Raw genomic sequence first — 16194 nt, 5'->3', positions numbered from 1 at the left:
CAGCACCACTTGCTGGCGGAAGCCACATATGTCCAGCTTCCGGCTTTGCCTTTTTCCTGGATAAATTGGCATTTCCCCTTTCTAGGCTACAGTCCTTTAATTCATTGTCACTCCCACAGTGAACCAGGCAGTCCTCTTGTTCCCTGCCACAAGCCACATCTATGCCACACCCTCAGTGGCTGTTGGAGGAATCCCTCCTTCTGGTTGCAGCTCAGCATGGACTCCATATCCGGCACTTCTGGGCTTTCCCTTCTCAGCTTCCACTTCTCCTTCCCTGGACTGTTTCCTGCAACTCCCCTTCATTTGGCTGTGCTGGCTATGAACCCTCAGCCCTACAAGGGGCTGTCCTTTACCTGAAGCCTCTGTCTTACCAGCTTCCATCCCTGATTTCTAGCCCCATCTGCTCCTGCTGACAATCTCTGCTGCCAGCCTCTTCCTGCAGGTGCAGCCTGGGCAGTGATTCAGCCAGACACTGAGACACTTGAATGTCACTGAAGAGGATTTCCAGAGTTCCACAACAACCTCTGCAGAAGTGCTGGGGACCATGGCTGGCTGGGGCAGTGGTCTCCTGTGTTTATCAGTTCCCTGATTCCTGGAGTGTTGAGGCCAGCAGAACTGGGGAGGAAACGGAGATTAAAGAAAACCACTGGAACTGCTGTGGAGGGCAGGTGCCACTGGCAGGGTGATCCTGCTGCACCTCACTGTGGGAGGTGTGTGGTGCAGTGCGAGCTTCTGGGGGGCTGGCTTTGTGCTTTGGGAGTCTGGGCAAGCCCCAGCCTCACCTGGTCCAGACCCACTAGGAAGCCTGTCCCTTATGTAGAGGTAGTGACCATTAAGCCTTCCTCTGCCACAGGGACTGGAGACCTGGGCTCTGGTTGGGTGTTCTTGGACAGCAAGAATTTTGGTGGTCAGGTCAACAGAGTGGGGACAGGACAAGACCCCTGTGATGAACAACATCTCCTGGGATGGGGAAAGGCTGGCCAGGCTGTGTCCAGGGCCCAAGTCCTTCTCAGTCAGGTGAAGTAAGTAGCCAAGAGAGAGAGGAGGGATGGAGATGGGCAAAGCCCCTTCCCAACAGGCTGGAACTCAACAAAGCTCAGCAGGATGGTGCCTATAAAGGCTCAGTGAGGATGGGATTCAAACCCTGCGGAGCACAATGGATTATCCGTCCATCCCCTTCACCACTCGGCCGCCTCACCCAACACGCCTGGACCTTTTTCATATGTCCCAACTTCAGCCCTGCCAGGAAGTCTGGCCGGGGACACAGGATGGGCAGGTTTGGCCCAACAGGGCTACGCTCACTCCTGTCCCCTGCAGTGCTGCTTCCTGGGGCGAGCAGGGCCCTGTCGTGCCCTGGCCTGGGAGCAGCACAGCCCGGCCATGACCATTCTCTACTCTGGGGCTGGGCCCTGCCCCAGCTCTGTGCATGTGTCCCTGCTGGGTGGGTACAGACCAGGGCCATGGGCAGGGTCTGCAGCCTTTGTGTCTCCTCCTGACATGCTCTGCTCCTTTCCAGCTGCTCTGTTAGCACAACAGCTCCGGCTGGATTGGCCCCTTCTGTGCCAGGCCTGTCTGTGAGGTAGGGAGCTGATGGGAGGCAGGTTCAGGAGCAGGCTGTGGCTGGGAGGGAACACGTGGGATAGGGCAGGGGCACTTGCCTGGCACAGCTTCGGTTGGAGGAGGGGCAAATATAGTTCTGTGGTTCCCAGCCAGTGACATCAGTGAGGGAAAACCCTTCAAGTACGTGCCAGGAGAGAGCTTCTGTGCAACAGCAGCAATGCATCTGCTGGGCTCCCCTCCTGGACAACAGGGTCTGGTTCAACTTCTTCTGTCACATGGGTGTTGGGCTTGTCAGAGAGAGAGGCTGCAGCAGAAAGAGATGAGCCCTCAGGGGCATAAGAGAAAGTGAGACAAACACAGAGGCTTGTGCTTCTGCCTGGTTTTGAACCAGGGACCTTTTGCGTGTTAGGCAAATGTGATAACCACTACACTACAGAAGCTGACCTTGTGCCCATGTGGTAGCTTGCCCTCCACTAAATTGCATCCTCAAGCCACTGCTTGCCCTGCCACATGTGGATGGGGGACCTAATAGAAATTGAGGGGAGTCCTTTACCAGCTCAACTGCTGGAGGAGAGGGAAGCAGCTGCACTCACAACTGGGACTTTCAATATCAGCTCTTCCAGAATTGAGGTCCCAAGTGGTTATGCAAATGAGACATGCAATATTTAAGTCTGCACCTCATTTGCATTTCCTGTTGGCCACATTTCCTTGCCACTTCCAAAAGGGCTGGGCAGTGGAGCCACAGCCTTCCTGTGTAGATGCTCCACAGGACTTTTTGAAAGAGCTGCGGCTTTTTTGAAAAAAGAGCTCTCCAGTGCAGACATAGCTGTGGGGAAAAAGTAGAAAAGCAGAGCCAGGCTGCAGCTGAAACATTTGCAACAGCTGATAACAAAGAAATGTGTGTGTGCGTAACAGAACACTAGAATTCTTTTAACAACTCCAGAACATACAAATGTTTAAACTCCAGTTTTCTTCTCTCTCTTCACACTTGCTTCAAAAAAAGTAATTCTCAGCACACTGAAATGTCTCTCAAAAGGTTCCCATAAGAGCTATTTACTTGGGCCATGGCTTCACTTTTGAAAGGGAAATGCTGATGAGGCTCTGCCATTCCACACAGAGGAGCCAGGAGCACTGAGCTTTTAGCAGCCCTCCCCACATAAAGGAAATCATCAGTATGTCTTTTGGAGGATCATAGCTAACATGCACAAGGCCACATCCTGTCCACAAACAGGGGACCCCATGAAGGCACCACTGGGAGTCGAACCCAGGATCCCTTGTTTACAAGGCAGGTGTTTTAACCAGCTAAGCCATGGTGCCTGCATCTAGCCAAGCTCTCCTGTCTGCCCACACCTGACTCCCACCAGCCCCACCTGGGCCTGCTTCGCTCTGCTGGAGTTTCGATCCTGTCAGACAGAGGAGCTGGGGAGGTTTAACTCCCAAGGGGGGTGACTCTTGGCACAGGTCTGTGCTCAAGAATTAGGTGGTGTCACTCAGGGGTGTAAGAAACTGTCCCCCACCTCCGGAAGAATACAGACCTACTCCAGTGCTCAGACTGCCATGGCAAACACAGGGCCTTCATGGTCCACATTGGTTGGGGAAGGGCCTTGGCCAGTGAAGACCCAGAGGACAGGTGTCCTGTGACTGCTGTACTGGGGAGACTGTGGTCAGTGCTGGAAGCTCCCTAGAAATGGGGAACTGGCGACATTTGAAAGATTAGGTAATCATAGCCCATGACCCAGGTTAACCTTTGTTTTAAACGGAAATGTTTAAGGGCAAGGAGGCCGGGGTCCAGCAGCTTTCGAACCCAAATGGGCTGTTTCTTTGCAGGGGGCAAAATGTAGGAAATGGAAGGGGGCACTGGAGAAGCTTCGCTCCTGGCTTGACACTGCCTTGGAAAAGAACGGAAAAAACCACCACTTCTGTTGGAGAATGTGGGCATTTATCCCAAAGCCTCTCGCATGCTTAGTGAGCGCTCTACCAATTCAGCAAATTCCCCTGTGTCTGAGCATAATTTCTGACTCACCCATCTTATTCCAGAGGCCAAAACATCCCTGTGGCCGCCCATGGCTACGGCAAAGGGTCGCAAAGGCTGTGTTTGCACAGCAGTGTTGTTCCTGAATACGCGGTTCCAGAAGAGGTATTACAGAGTTGTTGATTCCGATATAGGAGGTGTGGATTGAAAGGGAGTTGAAATTGGGTTGAAATCCCACTCTTAGCATCAATTCTATTCTCTGCACACTCTGCTGGTCTCATTTCAATGTCTCTGCTAACATTTCACCAGCCCTTGCTATGGGTTTCTGTTAATGAGTGTCACGACTGAGGCACAATTCAGACACGAACTTCATCGAAAAGTGATGGGGATCCTCTCATTTCTGCACTGCAGCACCCAGTCATGTAGCCAGCACCTGTACCGGGCACCTATTTTCTGCTCTGAGAACTACACTAATGCCAGGTTTGTAGTACACCAAAGGAGATTTTGCCCCAGTGGGTCACTTCCCCACCTTACGGTTGTGTCCTGGGATAGCTGTTTGGTCTCGGCCTGTGGCCAGAACAATTCTATGCAAGGGGGAGGGAGCCCCACACCTGTGTGTGGTGCTTGTGGTACCCGAGTGGGAGAAAGGGAAAGATGCTCAGTCCTGCCCCACACCGCTCACACAGGGGATGGGAACTGTGGTGGGAGTGGCAAGAGCCTCAAGGGGCTCAGAAAGAGCTACAGGTGGTAACTTGACCCTGTGACTATCTAACATGAATGAGGGTAAATAGGGCTGCCAGGCTGGTAAAGGGTTGCTCTGAGGATGCCCATTGACTATTTCCTCTGCCACCTGGTGGGCAAGGGAACAGCTGTGCCTAGGGGGCTGCATTTGAAAGAGGAAGTCAGGCCTAGGTACTGCCTTAGCTGAGAGAAAGTGGTGATGCCCATGTGAGCTATGTACCGAATAGGCAGACAGCCCTGGAGCAGGTAGGAGTCAGTTGCAGGTGGGTCATTTCAGTGGTAGAGAAATTCTGTTGCTCTATCTCAGTTTTCATTTTTTTTTCGAAAGGCCTCTAATCCTTATTGCATCTAAAATAACCTCCAGAATATGAAACTAGTATAAACAATGCAGCAGAGTCTGAGTTTTCAGAGAGGGGTGAACCTGCTCATTCATCTCAATGAGGTGTTGACTTGGAAACCGAATCACAACTCATGGAATGACAGTATTAGTGATTGAAGTGCTGATTCTCCAGCTCATGTCTGCTTCCATTGATGCTGGATGTAGTGACAGGTATTCTGGCACAGCACAGTGAGGAGTCCAAGCCTATTAACCCAGGTGTAAACCGTCCCTTGCAAAAAAATGAGGCGAGAGGAAGAAGAAATTCATTCCCTGTTTCGTACCAAGATTCTCATCTTCCTCCTGAGCACGAAGCCTTCCTGGGCAGGTTTAGCACTGCACAGGCACAAGGTTCTGGAGTTGGGGTGACAGCAGAGGGGTCTGTTCCTGTGGGGTCTGTGTCTGTGGGTAGGAGAGCAGAAACGGCAGCTGCTGGTCCAAGGCTATGTGTGTTGGGAGCAGATGAGCTCAGGAGCACGCAGCAGGCTGGGGTCTCTCCATCAAAAGCATATTGCAGCAGGTGGTGATTGTGTTCCCCCTATTCCAGGGAACATGGGTCGTGTTAATGTCGTGCTCAGGGCAGTGGAGGTAAGGGGATAGAGAGGGTATGAGGGAACACCCGGCAGAGGTCTAGGACAGCGGGTGAGGCGCAGAAGGGTCTGAGAGTTCTCTGTTTGACCCTTTTCCCCCAAGGGTTGACCTGGTGCCTGTAATTCTTCCTGCCTGCACTGTCCACCCAAATGCTCCCTCACAGGGCATGTTTTGCAGCTCAAGCCACAGAGGGAGGTGTAATTGTCACCAGCTCAGGCTAAGGGAGATGCTAAACTGTGGTTCCAAGCCATGTAAGTCTGGGGCTTAGCTGGGCAGAGGCAGTCACTGGAGTAGGGGGTGGAGAGCCATGAGCAGCAGGTGGGCAGGCCTGGGGGGAATACAGGAGAGAACAGCAGAACGGCAGGCTGGTGGGAGGAGAGGTGAGAGCAGGAGGCAGACTGCAGCGGAAGAGGCAGAGCAGGGATGGGAAGAGGTGAGCTGGGAGTGAGGGGAGAGCACAGGCGGGACCTCAGAGGGAGGAGGCTGAGCAAGTCATCTGGAGGGGATATGGGCACAGTGAGCAAACCAGTGCCTCCCCCACACTTCTACAGAGCTCCAAGTGCTCACATGAAGCCTCCACTTCTCGGGACCTTCCCGCCTTGGCACCAGCCGTTTGGGAAGAAGGGGCTTTTGAAGTCCAGGGGTCCTTTAGAAAGGCCCCTGTTTACATGGGCAGGGTGCGTTTGGAATGTGGCACTTTTGAATCACTCATGGACACCTCTATGCTAACGGGGAGCTGCATATTCATGGCAGCACCTCATTCGCCTCTGAAAAAATCCCTCATTACCTTTCCCCTTTTGAAAGGAGGGGGCAGTGGAGACAGGCACTGTTTGTGCCTCTCCTAAGTGCTGTGGGAACAACCTCTGGCACGCAGAGAATCCATTCCTGGTCTTGCAGAATGGTTTCCTGTTTTGTTGAAGGGGTCCCAGTTGGTAAGAAGGAAATGTTGAGTGGATGTGAACATTGTTGGTTGGAAGGTTTGGTTGTGTTTTGTCTCCTCAGGAGAAGTGCAAACTGGGGAAGCTATTGCACCATTGCTATTGATGAAGTTTTTAAAAGTTCCTGGTGCCCTTTGCTTTCCCGTTCTTCAAAGGGAAAGTGGCTGATGCACTGGCTTCTGAGAAAACTTTAGAAAAGTGTCCAAAATGTCTCAGGAGGTATTTTCTGCAGCTTGACACTTATCACCTTTGCTTAACAAATAAGTAGTCACTTGTTCAAAACCAGACAGAAACCTTCCTCCTTTCTCTTGTTGTTTCTTCTGTGGGATCAGCTAATTTCTGAAAGAATCCTGAACAGCTCTGCTTTCTTCCTCATTGCTCTTTTTTCTTTCATGAAACTTTAACACTTGAGGGATAGTGGGGAATAACAGCCAAGAAGAAGTCCCATCACTTGAGCACTTGATTGCCACGTATTTAAGAAATATGAGCATAGAAGAATTCCAACCCTCAGACTGTGTCAACATAAGTGAGTTCTTCTGAAAGATTTTTTGAATGAAGGGGGCTCTTTCGAAAGAGCCCATGGATTGTCTTCACTCAAAAACCATTCTTTTGAAAGGAAATTGAAAGAATGCGTTGCTCCTTCTGCAATCAGTCGTCCTTTCCTGTTTCAGGAACAGCACCTCCTTTCCAAAGCTTCTTTTGAAACAACATGTGCATAAATGCTTTGCAGGGCCTGTCTTTTGAAAGAACCGTCTTCATTTAGGATCCCTGGTCCATTCTTTTGAAAGAGCGGGGGCTGTGTGGATGCTCGCTTTTGAAAGAGCAGATCACTCTTTTGATAGTCTTCTTTGTGTGTGGACGCACTCTTTGAAAGAAGTTCTTTTGGATGAGATCTTCTGGAGGGCTTCTTTCAAGGGATCTCTGTGGAGTACCCATAGCCTCAGCGTGGCAAACTGGCAGTTCCTCCTTCATCCATTTCTTTTCAGCTAATGGCAAAGTATCTCCCAGCATTAGATCATATCGGGGTGATTGCGTATGAAAGCCAGCTGAGCTGGAGAATGGCTCTTTGCTGTTGAAAGATTTGTGCTACAGATGAGTACAGAATGAATTGAGCCTGCCTGGCTCATCAAATATTAAGCAAAACTAGCATAAAGAGAGTACCTCCTTCAGCTGTGTCAGGATGGCCGAGTGGTCTAAGGCGCCAGACTCAAGGTACTGTCTTTCCTTCACCTGGGGGTTCTGGTCTCCTAAAGGAGGCATGGGTTCAAATCCCATTCCTGACATCACTTTCATTTTCTACATGCCAAACTGGCCTCCAGAGGCTCCTGGAAAGAACTGACCTGTCAGCATACTTCCACTGGCTGGAGTCTACCAAGCCTTGCTTTGGATTTCTGTTAGAGCAGTACCAAGACAGGCATAACTCTGACATGAACTTGGTGGGCAAGTGATGGTGAACCTGCAGTGTCAGTTTGACACTTGGAAGTTGCTGTGGGAGGAATATGTCTCTTTGGGAAAGGATCCTGAGTCCTTATCCCAGCCATGTGCCTGGGCACAAACAGCAATGGCCCCTGCATGAGGTGTGTCATAGGGATAAGAGTTACCCCCACCAAAAGCACCACACTGGTGAAGGAAAAGACTTCTCTGTGTTTAGGCAGCTGACATTCAGCTTTATTGAATTCAATAAGGCAACAGATGAGCCGAACTGGACACCAGTAAAGCCAGGTCCAGCAAGGCTGCTTGATGCAGCTAACTCGAGTATTTTATACCCTCCCACAAACAAGTCCAGAGCCAGAAGCAATTAGTTCGAGAAACATCAGTTATTTTCAGAGAGAAAACTGTTCTCAGCAAGGAGGAAGAGGCACTGGCGAGCAAGAGCCCCAAATGCAAGGAGTTCAGTGAGGCATTCCACTGAGCTCACCCTCCCTGCCAGGCCCAAACAGGTGAGGGAAAGTTCAAGCTCTTGTGCACATGCAGAAATAAGAAACAAGAAACGGCGTCGATCTAAGATGGCTTCCACAGCACCTCAGAAAAGAAAACGGCTGTGACGTGACCCAACCAACCCGGCCGCACACCTAGCTCAGCATCCCCAGCTGGCCGCCCCCAAACTCCCAGCGAGGCCCAGCACACAATGAACAGCCCTGCCTTGGCCTGGCTGGACACCCACAGACATTGTTCCCTCCAGCCTTTTCCACCCATGTGTGCAATAAATTTTAGATGCTCTGAACTACGCACCAATGTGCAGCACCAACAGAAACAAAAGCCCCAGTGGTGAGCGCTCTGCTAATCAGCTGGGCAACACTCGAGTCTCTCCGAGCAGTCACACAAGGGCACAGCTGACAGGGAACCCAGCCACAGCCAGAGCACCGCACCCAGCCCTGCCCTGATTTGCCTCACTGCTGGGCACAAGGGCTCAGCTCCCTGGGATGCACTGAGTGAGGCAGCCGACTGGCGGGAGGGGTCCGATGCCCTCACAGCTGCAGGGCAGGTCACCCACCTGCCCCTGAGCTCAGCCCGTGCGGGAGGCAGCCGGACAGCTTAAGCAGAACACAGTGTCAGATGGGGGGGGGCTCCTGAGTGCTGCTTCCCAGCCGCGTGCGTCAGCCATGGCCCTGACTTCCTCTTATAATCCAGCCTCCCGGTCAGAGCTGTTCCCGTTCCCTCCACGGGGAGGGGAGATGGTCAAGGTGCTCTCCTGTGCCATTGCATATGGCTGAGCACAGAGAGCCCCAGACCCCCACCAGTCCCGTGCGCTGGGAGCCAGGAGGTTGTTTGAATTCTGTGTTGCTGAAGACGTCAGGCCTGGGCCCTCTGATTATTTACATGTCTCTGGCTTAACAGCTGGCAGGGCTGTTCAGCTGTTATGGTTGAGTGGTTAAGGTGTTGGACTAGACCTCCAATAGGGTTTTCCCTGGGCAGGTTCCAATCCTGCTCACAGCGAGGCCTGTGTTAGCCACACTCCTACCCTGGCAATGCAGACAGGCACTCTGAGCACAGCCTGAGCTTGCCACACAAAGGTGTCTGTGCCTGGGGCAAATGCTGAGGCTGTGATGCAGTTGCTGCTCCAGACACACACTGGCTGCTGCTGTTTGGGGGAGCCTCTCCGCCGTACAGCTTGCTGGAGGACCGAGGTGCAGACAGGTTTGAAGGAGGCGGCTGGGAGCTTTGAGTATCTCTGTGGAAAGCTGGTCCCAGGTGGGAGGGCCTGCGACGGAGAGAGCAGGAAACGTGTGTGTGGCTGATCCAAGAGGCGATGGAGGCTGGGGTGAGGCTGACAGGAGGTGGGACCTGAATGGGGGTAGCAGTTGTGTGGGGCGGTCGCTCACGAAGGGCCAGGTGAGTGCAGAGCTGCAGCCTGTGTTTGAGGAGGTGAGAAGTGGGAGTCAGCGGAGGCTGCAAGGACAGGGGAGCTGTGTGAGCAGCAGGCCAGGAGAAGGCCCATTTTGCAAATGCTGTGCTAACGGAGCAGCTGCAAAGGAGCAGAGAGTGTCCGGGGAGACACAAGAGCTGCAAACCCTGCCCAGGGCCGCCCATAGCCCCCGTCTGTACCCGTCCAGCAGGGACACATGGACAGAGCTGGTGCAGGACCCAGCCCCAGAGCGGAGCCTGCCCAGGTCCGGACTGTGCTGCTCCCAGGGCAGGGCACTGCAGCTGGGGTTTTGTTCTCAGTGGAAGCAGGGGAAGAGGGAGCTTTGGTCTGGGCCTCGCCCAAGGTCCTTCCATCAGGGTTTTCCTTTCCACTGCACAGAGGCTCTGGGTGCAGTGGGGTCGGTGGCAACTTGGGAAGGGTTGAAACAGCTCCCCTCCGCCCCAAGCCCTGCCCTCGCCTCTGGCTTTACCCCTTTCCTGCACCTGCCCCACGTGCCAGTGGGAACAAGGTTTGGGCTCCAGGCCCTGTGTGTGTCTCTGCGCCCTCAGGACTTTCTCCCACCCTTGGGGTTTGTCCCCTCACTCCCTGTGCACAGCCCCATGTGCTCCCCACTGGCACTTTCTCAGGAGCTCCCCACACTGCATTTAGTGCAGCCAGGGGCCATATTCTGCCTGGGCTGTTGTGCCGGTGGGGAAGTGCCCAGCTCCCAGGGCAGCAGGAGCAAACGGCACTTTCAACAGCCTTTCTCTGGGCACTGATGAGCAGGGACCCCAGGGGCTCCAGGGTGGGACAGCCACATGGACACCTGCCTCAGGCCCTGTGGCTGGTGCTGCAGACTGATCTATTGCTCTCAGCGTCAGACAGAGGGGAGTGTGACATTCATCTCTACAGGCAAGTGTCTGCCCCTTTCCCAGCCCAGCCCAGCACCTGGGAGAGACCAGAGCCCCCGAGCCAGCACTGGGGACAGGCCCTTCTCTTTGAGGCAGCTGCCCATGTGAGTGGCTGCAACTGAGCCAGGGTTGCCCCCACCTTACCCCCATGTGTGGCTGGGGCACTGCACCCCACCTGTGTTTGGGGCCGTGCTCACCCCAGGAAGCCGCACTGCAGGGGACAGGAGTGAGTGTAGCCCTGCAGGGCCAAACCTGATGTCCTGTGTCCCCGGCTGACCAGCCAGTGGCAGAAAGGTTCCTGGCAGCATTCACTTTGGTGAATATAAAAGGCTCATAGAGGTATCAGGTGAGGTGGCTGAGTGGTGAAGGTGAGAGACTACAAATCCATTGTGCCCTGCATATTATGCAACCCTTCTATCAATGGCAGGTGCTTGCCAGAACAGCCGGGTTCAACTCCTGGGGGGTTTCTTGTCAAGGACACAGCCAATCAGCTCAAGCCCCCACCCAGTGGCCTGGGACAATTTCAGCCCACTTGCTGGGTGCCTGTAAGGCGGTTCTCCCCCCCCGCCCCCGCACCAGCACATAGTCTGAGATAGAAACAGCTTATTTAATAGCAATGACCATAATGTACCCCAAGGTGACAGTGACAGATGCCGTGTGTCTAAGCAAAGAAGAGACAAACCCCTTTACCCAGATCCCATCCCCATACGCTATAGAACCAAGTCTCTTGCTGGGGCTCTTGGCCCTTTACCCCACACACAGTTTCAGGGTGTACCTCCTGCGGTGCATCCCGAACCCAGAGCCCATAGATACGTCACAGGGGCAGTACGAGCTGCCCACTTGTCTGCAGCATCCCACTGGCTGCCCCTCCTACAGGCCAGCCAGCCACCCACCCACCCGTTGCGGTCATCCGCACTCTTCCTACATGCCATCCACCATCATCCACCGCTACGCCTACCAGCCAGCCACCTGCCAGTCAGCATTGTCCCTCCCTCACCAATCACACTGCTGGGGATTGCCCTGAAGTAGAAACCTGTGATTTCAGCTCTATGTGATCTTAGCTGCTACTTTGCAACTTCAGCTCTTAATACCTCCAGAAGGGCTTCATGAACACCCTAGCACCCAACTCTTTGTTGCCACAGGTAGTAACAGCCAGACCAAACCAGACCTACAGCTTTACAACCAACCAACAGACAAGACCAAATCAGCAAGCAAACAAGCCAACTAACCTAATTAGTCCTGCTCCTCAGATGTTTACAATGCTTTAAATCAGGGAGCCCTTCATTATCAATGTCTTTTGCAGCTGTGGCAACTGCTCTGTCCACTACAACAACCCAGAGCATTGGTGAGATCTCACAACTCCCACACTGAGTGTCAGCTTAAATTGTGATTTTACAACAACGTGTTTACAATAGACCGAATCTCATGGCTGACTTGCGACCCATTAGGCTTTGCCTGAAAGGTATCACACACGCACACCTTTGCACTCTCATGCAAATGGCCTCTGGGGGACACATTCCTCCCAGCCTCAGTAACCTTGTGTTCCTGCTGCCACATTCCCTACACAGAGGTTCAAATCCCATTATCATTGAATCTTTATAGTCACCAGCCTGCTGAGGTTTGTTGAGTTCCAGCCTGTGTGTGTGATGTTGCTTCCTACACACCCCCTCCCTCTGCCTGCTGCCTCCCAGCTTCTCTGCCGGCCACAGGAAAAGCACAGACCAACTCTGGGAGGCTGAGCTGAGCTCCGGCTGCCAGAGGTGGGGGTGGGATGATTTCATTTGCCTGACAGGGCCCAGCTTGTCTCCAATGTCAGCCCAACAGTGCTGTGCTCATCTCAGTCCCCTGCAGTGCTGCTGCCAGGGCCTCAGCAGGGCCCCAAACACAACCAGTGGTGCAGTGCTCTGGTAAAGAGGGGAGCCCTGCTCAGGTGCAGCCAATGACAGGGGAAGGGCACCTCCCCAAGGCTTCATATGGTGCTCTGGTCTCTCCTAGCTCCTGGGCTGGGCAGTGCACATGTGGGAAAGGAGCAGATACTTGAGCAGGGGGAATGAATGGTGCTCTGCCATGGACAGTAATAGCTCCATCTACAGCCCAAGTCACAGGGCATGAGGCAGGTCTCCATTCAACTGTGCCACCCTGTGCAGGCCCTGAGTTCTTCTGTGCTTCTCAGCAGCTGGGGAGAAGCCTCTTTGGGACTTATCTCCTGCCCCACAGCTGAAAGGAGCCCCACAGTTAAGAGGCCCCTTTTGGGGAGAGCTGATTTTCTATCCCATTTTGATGCTGGCTGCAGAGCACATGCTGCTTTGCAGGTGGGAACAGCCAGGTTCTGTGATCTTTAGAGAAGTCCTCTGGCCACTGCAGTCATGGCCCTCCCCTCCTCTTGTGCTGGCCTTGGGTGCTCTGGAGCATTAGAGCATCCCATGGAGGTGTCAGAACTAGCAGCCCCTGCTCCAAGGGCCCAGAGGGGGACAGATGAGTTGGGCTCTAGCCTGGAACTCTTCCTCTCACCTGCTGTCCCCTGACTTTCTTAGCCTGCTCTGGATGGTCCTTCCTTTAAATGCCAAGTGTGCAATAGGAATTGCCTGGCAGCTCCAGGTGCTGGCAACAATTGGGTGGCAATCAGGAGAAGCTGTGAAAAACACAACCTCACGCCTCAGGTATCTCTTCACAGACTGGTAAGTTGCAGGGCCTCGACCTATTGCAGCCATGTTGGTGACTCAGCCCAGCCTGAGTCCTATCTAACTCCAGTGGGCCTCACTCATCCAGCAGGAGGAAAAAAACACTTTGTCAGGTGCACCAGTGAATAAAGAAGCCCAAGCTTTGGAGAGACAAAGATTTACAGCAACAACACAACCAACCAGCCGTCCACTGAGATTTGAACTCAGATTGCAGAGATCAGACTCCTGAGTAGTGCTTTTTACACCTCAGGACCAACCAAATGTAACTCCTTGGAGCACCTGTGACTCTTGACAGGCTGGCACCCTGCACTCCATGCCACCCTCCAGCTGTTTCACCTCTCAGGACACTCCTTCCTGCCCCATTTCTACCACTCTTCTCCCCTAGACATTGAGCCCAACCCGTCTTGCTGCCAGCTCCACCTGGTTGTAAAGCAACATTTTTTAGAAGCCCCCAAAAGGTGAAAAGGGTTAATATTTCTTTTACAATTACCAGCCTGCAGGGAATTAACAGAAATGAAGAGACTGGGGAGCTTGCTGGTGCGTGTGTATGAATATCTAGCTGAGGGAGGACATAAAGGCCTTGGATGTGAATTCCCAGAATAATTGACATCCTCTCGACACACACATTTACAAAGTGTGCAGAGACCTTTCCTGCTGGAAGTGATGTATTTGATAGACTCTGAATGAGCACCTCTTTATGGAAATAAGACCCAAAATTCTTCATGTCAGTCTCAACTTTCAGTTTCGCTGTGTAGCCAGATTTCAACAAAGGGAGGGGTTTGCTAGGTTTATCTGCATTGGCACTGACAAATGTTAAGGGTTCATTTCCATTTTCAGGATCCCCATACGATAGAAATCCAGAGCATGTTGGGAAAGGTGATACAACTATTGTCATACAAGTGGCTGCCTTTGAAAAGGGGAGCATGGATTAGAAAGAAGATCACTTTACCTGGAATCAAATACTCTATCACTGGCTGACATCCATATTTCACTCTTGCTTGAATCGCTAATCTTCAGATCCCTGTAAGACAAACTCTTCTTCCCCAGGCTCCTTTTTCTGTCCCAGCCCAGAGTAGTTTTTCAAATGGGTGTTGATTAAACTTTCTCTCCTCACGCGCACACCACAGCTTCCCCACTGACCTAGGTTCTCCCACTCACAGAGCTACCATCACTCAGGGAGGCAGATTTCCTTTGTGTGTGGGACAGTGTTCTTCTATCTGCTTGGAGACTGTTTAGTAGAAATCAGAGAAAATGCACTGAAGGACATGAGCCGATCTGTCAGGTGTGTCTGGGTTTGCATTCAGGGTAGGTAAGTCTTTTATCTGGCACATTTGATTATCTAGCCCCCGGGGTGCCCTGTGAGTGATAGAGAATAGATCTTCTACAATATCAATATATCAAAGCAAAACCTGTGGTTGAAGACACATGCTTTGTCCTTTATATTCCTGATTTTAGCACAGGCCCTTCAAGGAGGTGTTGGTGGTGTAGTGGTGAGCATGGCTGCCTTCCAAGCAGTCAGTCTGGGTTCAATTCCCAGTCAACACAGGTTAACTTCTTGCTTTTAATTTCTCTGTTGGAAGCAGAGAGAGGAGATGTCCTGCTCCTTGGTGAAATGGGAAGTGTCTTGGCTTTTTAAGCTATCATGCTTGGTGTGAGCCAAGTTCTGTCAGCTAAAGGTTGTGGATAGCTTCTGTGCAACCCGCCCCACTGCCTTGTGGGTTATCCTGGTAAGGTGCAAGGCTGAGGGAGTAAACCCAGACAGAAAGTCCGGAGGGGAGTCCTTAGGCAGTTCTGTGCCAACTTCTGGCATTGACCTGGCAGTCTCTGCAGCTGAGCTGGTACCAGACGTAGAGGTTATCCTCTCCTTTGGATGATATCAGTAAAGTCGAGAGGGGGACACTGAAGTCTGGGCAGCCCAGGGTCCCACAAAATTGCCCAGGCTCGTGCCTGGAGAGGTACTCCAGCATCTGCAGTAGCTTTGTTGATTTTCAAAAGGCATTTGACAGGATAGATCAGAAAGTGACTTGGGCGCTGTTGGAGTCACAGGGAGGGGATAGCAGACTGATCGGTTGTTGACAGGTATCAACAACAATGCTCAGGCAGTGGTAAGAATGTGTGGAGGGATGGGCATTTGGTTATAAGTAGTATCTTCATCATGCATCTTGACAAGATGGAGGAAAAAGTAGACGGAGTAGCTGCTCGGGATGATAATCTACAAGCTGAGGTTTGTGGATAATATAGTTCTCATTGAAGATGATGAAAAGAAGGAAACAAGAATGGTGCAGGTGCTAAATGAGGAAGGGAAGTGGTAAAGATGGATTATGAATATTGTAATACAAAAACAACGATATATGTAGATTAGAAAATTAGAAGGGAGATCAGTGCAGATGGGATCGAAGTAGAGAAGATCACATATGTGGGAAGCAACATCATATATGCTCTGGGCTGTGAGAAGGAAATAGCAACTTGAATTGTGAAAGCAAGTGCGTGTCTGAAGGCAATGGATGAGAACTGAAGAAACAAAGCAATTATGTTAGGAGCAAAGCTGAGTGTCTCGAACACGTGTGTATTCAGCAGCATGATGTGCGTTTGTGAGACATGGGTGATCAGGAAAGATTCAAAGAGAAGGATATTGGCATTTGAGAGGAGCTGTTATAAAAAGATTTGGATAATGGGATAGATGCTGAAGCTCACCTATGAGGAATTCTACATAAAGAAGCAACTGAAAGAAAACCTACTGCAGCAGGTTATGCAATGGAAGTTACAGGAATTTGAGTCTATCTGCAGAATGCAGGAGGAAAAAAAAATCAAGACCCTGGTATTTAACATTATGAATGGTTCAAACAGGAGAGGCAGAGCCCACAGAGAATGGGGAGATGGTGCACTAGATGGGTGTGGAGTTTGTCTACAGAAACTAAGCTGTTCCACACTGAACAGGGAAAGAATGAAGGAAATTGTCTGGGAGTCATTGGCCACCAGTGAGCACTGAGCCACTGGTCCTTGAGGGTCTGTGGATTAGCTGGTTGAAGCGCGTGTCTTAGAAGCAGAGGAGCCTGGGTCCCATTCCCAGTAGTGCCT

The 16194-nt window shown here is 52.0% G+C and overlaps 3 non-coding genes across 3 annotated transcripts; 2 read left to right on the top strand and 1 right to left on the bottom strand.

Moving 5' to 3' along the window:
• Positions 1-1927: 1927 nt before the first annotated feature.
• On the bottom strand, positions 1928-2000 carry TRNAV-AAC (transfer RNA valine (anticodon AAC)). The gene has a single exon. It is a non-coding gene; the product is annotated as a tRNA-Val (tRNA).
• A 5352-nt stretch (positions 2001-7352) lies between these two features.
• Positions 7353-7461, top strand: TRNAL-CAA (transfer RNA leucine (anticodon CAA)). The gene is made up of 2 exons: positions 7353-7390; positions 7416-7461. It is a non-coding gene; the product is annotated as a tRNA-Leu (tRNA).
• A 7128-nt stretch (positions 7462-14589) lies between these two features.
• TRNAG-UCC (transfer RNA glycine (anticodon UCC)) lies at positions 14590-14661 on the top strand. The gene has a single exon. It is a non-coding gene; the product is annotated as a tRNA-Gly (tRNA).
• Positions 14662-16194: the final 1533 nt, after the last annotated feature.

Source organism: Carettochelys insculpta, chromosome 33, assembly GCF_033958435.1.
Source record: "Carettochelys insculpta isolate YL-2023 chromosome 33, ASM3395843v1, whole genome shotgun sequence".
In the NCBI taxonomy this organism is placed as follows: Eukaryota; Metazoa; Chordata; order Testudines; family Carettochelyidae; genus Carettochelys; species Carettochelys insculpta.
This window is presented reverse-complemented; position numbering and strand designations above follow the sequence as displayed.